Below are 4,914 nucleotides of genomic sequence, written 5' to 3'. Positions count from 1 at the left end.
GTGTGTGTGTGTGTGTGTGTGTGTGTGCGCGCGCACATGCACACATGTGCACACACGCACATATGTGTCTAACTCGATGCACAAACGTGCAACAGCATACTCGTAGGGGTGACAGAACAAATCCATACAGTACTTTCTCTCCTTCCTCCTTTAAGTGGATCCTGTGAATCAATCTCAAGCCACGCGTCTTGACTGTCAGGATCCCTTTACCTGCTGCATCATCTGTGTGACTTGAAAGTCACAATTTTCAGTAGGCCTATGAGATACTGTCTCTTTGTTTCTAAACAGAAGATCAAGGACCCATTGTACTCTACAGTGATTGCACTTGTGAAAAATATAAATCGACAGCCAATAGGGTCTCTGCCAAGACAGAATTTGCACATTCTTCACTCTCTTCCAGAAGACTCTGATGTGCCTGGGTCATGCATGCAAATATCTTCAAGTGCCTTAGAACACCATAGATCTGGAGTTTGTCTTCCACTATTGATATATTACCATGGAAAATTCAGTCCTACTTTGGAGACCTTAGCTTGTCATCTGTGAAATTAGAGTTGTAGACTAGATGATATATTAGGATACTTCCAGCCCTAATGCTCTATTACTCTGAGCCTGTTTTCTTTTCCTTTTATTCTTTTCTTTTTTTTAAATTATCACCTCAATTTCAAAGAAAAAGCAAGGAATTTCTGAGGATGGGATGTTTCTCTATCCATTCATTATAACCCTAAATAGCAAGAGAAGATGAACGCTGTTGAATTTATAAAAAGTACACTCAACTAAGACAGATCAATCTATACGTGGGTGTAGATATATGAACATATATTGAAGCTGATTGTTAGAAATAATAGCATTATTAAGTATCCCTCTTATTTGCTTTTTTTTATTCTCTGAATATTTCTTTTAAAAATATGTTTCACTTGTTACAAAGAGAATCCTGCTAAAAGTGAAAAAGAAAATGCAGAAACCTACCCTAGTAAAGAGAAGGTTCTGCCCATGCCTGTCTTTGCACAGTTACATGCAGGTGTCCATCTGAGAGTGTAATAGTTTCATAGACAGAACTTTTATGTTCTTTGTTTTTGTTTTTGTTTTTGTTTTTGAAAGTGTAATTTCTGCAGTAATATTTTAGTTATGTCTTGCTCTTCCTCTCTGGGGCAAACGCCTTCACTTAGAACTGTTTTCCGGACCTGAAATCCTCTGTCACTGCTCTTGTCCCTTATCATCACATTCCATACGTCGCCTTCTTCAAATGGTGATAGGAATTCCATAACAGCTTGATAGGTGTTTCAGACCTATTCCGATTTGGGAAGCACTGTGTCTAATTTGCAGACACACATTTTAAAAGGGATAGGAAAAAATTAGAGCAGGCACAGATGGAAACAATAAAAATGATTAAAGCACAGGAAAATGGGACCTTGGAGGAAAGATAAAAGAACACGAGATTATTTGTTCTTCAGAGAAGGAAATCAAAACTTGAAGAATCATTTGAGAATGTTTGTCAAGAATGCGTAGACTTATCATAGGAACAAATGTTTCTGCTTGTTTATTTCTGTTTTGTAAGAGAAAGTGGATGGGCTCAACTCGGATTAAGGCAGCCATCAGCACCCTGTGATGGCATGCCTCTAGGACAGAGCAACAAGAAACACCAATCTGGGAAGCTTTTGAAGGCTGGGAAATGTGTGTGCGCTTCCCATGTCTCTAAACAGGCATTTGTTATGGCACATGCTGGGGAGGAGAAGTTCCATTTACTCTGGCCATTGATATTTATATTCTGGAATGTCTAAGAGTCTCTTCTGAGTAGCTCTAGCTGTCAATGAATTTATCAGCAGTACAGATGTTACATGTCATCATGGAGAATTCTTGCAATGGAGGCTGGAGATGGCTCAGCTGGTGGAGTGTTTGCCACACAAGCATTAGGGCCCATGTTCGATTCCCAGCTAGGTGGGATAGCAAGTCCCTGCAATCCTAGGACTGGGGAAGGAAGACAGGTGGATCATTTGGACTCTGGCCAGCCAATCTTGATCCATCACTGAGGTCCAGGTTCAGTTAAAAAAACAAGCAAACTCCTTCTCAGAAGAGAAAATGGAGCCAGGTATGGTGGAGCATGCCTTTAATCCCAGCATTGGTGAATAAAGGCAGGTGGATCTAGGTGACCTCACAGTCATCAAGGGCTATATTTTGAGACTGTTCCAAGGACAATTGAGGATGAGCCTCATGGTTGGCTTCTTACCTCTGCTCCCACACAAATGCATGTTTAATCATGCTCATACACACAGTGTCATCCCCATGAATAGTTACACACATGTAAACCACATATGACATGTGCATATATGCACACAAGAATTCTTACAGTGGGTTTCACATTCCACATCGAATTCTGTTTTCCGCACCACTTTCCCCTAGAGAGGTGAACTTCATTTGAACACCAGCTTTGCAAGATCAGTCACAGTGTATTTTAAATTGAGGTTTTCCTCCACCATTGGAAATGCACAGGGACATTAAGATTCCCAGGCACTGAGAGAGTCATGGGACACCGTCCGTCCAATGGAGGTCTTTTCAGATCCATGGTTCTCTTCAGATTTTTAGGTGTTCCTGTGAGCACGTAGCTTCCATCCCATACTGAACCTTGAAGCTCAGCATGTTCTCAAGTCACTTCTTAGTCATAGATCATCAACCCTGAAATACGGATTATTAGCATACACACTAATTTTGATGAAATGTAGAAATTTTTAAATTAAATATATGTGAAATAACTAACTGTGATCGTAACACCTTGATTTTCTTATATTCCTCCATTACATTTTTCATATAGACATTTTTTAATCTTAAAACTACAACTCTACCATATAGTCTGCTCTACATGTAGCTATTTTCATTTAATATCATAAAGATCATAAACATACCCATAATATTGATACTTCTGTGAAGTGACTGTTAGTTAATAAGAATACATTACTTCATTTTTTTCATTATAGTTTAATTAAAGTTTTCAATTTTACCAATTTTTTCAATTATTGAAGATTGTATATTGGGGAGGAACTTTAATTTTTAAAACATTTTTAAATTATTCTATTATCTAACATATATAATTCTCCCAAGACTTCTAACAGCAATAAATATGATCACATCTATAGTAGGTACCTAAATATTTTAAATGTAATTTTATGGGTATGTGTGTTTTGCCCGCATACTCATCTGTGTACCACGTCTGAAGAATCTTTGGGGGCCACAGCATCAGATCTCCTGGACCTGGAGTTACACAACTTTGTGAGGCCCTATGTGGGTGCTGGGAATTGAACCCGGGTCCTCTTTAAGAATAGCAAATATTATTAACTGCTAATTAATCTCTCCAGCTCCCAAGGTATTTAAATATTAATACCAGTATTAATCATACATAATACTAATAAACAAAATGACAAATGCATTTATCTATTTATTCACTTTTATTTGGGATATGAAGGAGAAGAAAGAAGACAACTTGTAGAATAGGTTCTATCTCACCATGTAGGTTCCAGGAATCGAATTTAAGTTCCCAAGCTGGGCTGCAAATCCCTTTGCCCACTGAGTAATCTCACTAGCCCTACAACTGAGTTAAGGGTCTCTTGCTCTTGTCTGTTTTCCTCTGTCCATTGTTAGAGTTGATGGATGAGTCCTTTCCTGATATTAGCACCTTGGCACACTGTGTTATATCTTAAATGTGCAAAATGTAATTTAAAAATATTAAGGCTAAGCAAACATTGAAATTGTTCTATCCTCTCTTCTGGATATCTTTCAACCTTTATATACTTCAAGGGATGCCCATACATTATAATTCATTTAACAACTTTTACTTATGAGGTATATGCTATTAAACAAGTAATCGAGAGAGAGAGAGAGAGAGAGACATCTGTCTTCGAGTCTGAACGTTTATGGTGTTGACCAGCCCGGAGTGAATTAAAAACGGGTGATGTTGTAAAGGGAAGAAGATTTTTATTCAGAAGTATGCCCAGTGCCACACTGTGGAAAAGGGAGGCAAGCATAAGCCTGGACCAAATCTCCATGGTCTGTTTGAGTGAAAGACAGCTCAAGCTGTTGGATTCTCTTACACAGATGCCAGCAAGAATAAGGAGAGAAGATACCCTGATGGAGTATTTGGAGAATCCCAAAAAGTACATCCCTGGAACAAAAATGAACTCTGCTGGAATCAAGAAGAAGGGAGAAATGGCAGACCTAATAACTTATCTTAAAAAGGCTACTAATGAGTAATTCTACTGCCTTATTTATAACAAAACAAATGACTCATGGCTTTTAATGTATACTATAATTTAATTCATACACCAAATTCAGATCATGAATGGGTAACAATGTTTTTGTTGGACAGTCCCCATTTAAGTAAAACTGACTTGTTTAAAAAAAAAAATGTACGCTCTTGGTTTTCTCCCACTGGTTTTTTTTTTGTTTTGTTTTGTTTTTTGTTTTTGTTTTGGTTTGGTTTCCTCTACTGAAAGGACTGTCGAGATGAACTATTTATACGTTTTTTTTATAGTCAGAAGGTGTTGAGAACAAATGAGACAAGTGATGTGCCACCATCTTTAGCTTTGCTAGGTGCTATCAAATTGCTTTCTCATTCAGTTGTATAAAGTTCTACTCTTAGAGCAAGAGTGCTTCCGTACCACGAATCTTTCCAACACCTAGTACTGTCAAACATTAATACACAACAAGTTTTTGTTTTATACCTATCTCATTTGTGTCCCACTCACCTAATAATGGCTGTTGTCTCTTCAATAGGGTAAGCATCTCACTCTCTCTTCCACTTACATGGGGGAAGCGCCGTGTCCACATTTGGACATTCCCACTGGAATGCCTGCTAGCACACCTTTGAGTTCTACTTTGTTGAATGGATTGGAGTAGGCACTCAGTGAGTGACCCTGATGACAGAAA

General features: G+C 38.2%; 1 pseudogene; it reads left to right on the top strand.

Annotated features, from left to right (window-relative positions):
• Window positions 1-3,941: 3,941 nt before the first annotated feature.
• Gm34783 lies at window positions 3,942-4,239 on the top strand (annotated as a pseudogene).
• The last annotated feature ends 675 nt before the right edge of the window (window positions 4,240-4,914 follow it).

The sequence above is a fragment of the Mus musculus genome, chromosome 7, assembly GCF_000001635.26.
Source record: "Mus musculus strain C57BL/6J chromosome 7, GRCm38.p6 C57BL/6J".
NCBI lineage: Eukaryota > Metazoa > Chordata > Mammalia > Rodentia > Muridae > Mus > Mus musculus.
The sequence above is the reverse complement of the archived record's forward strand: the minus strand, read 5'-3'. Positions and strand labels throughout refer to the sequence as shown.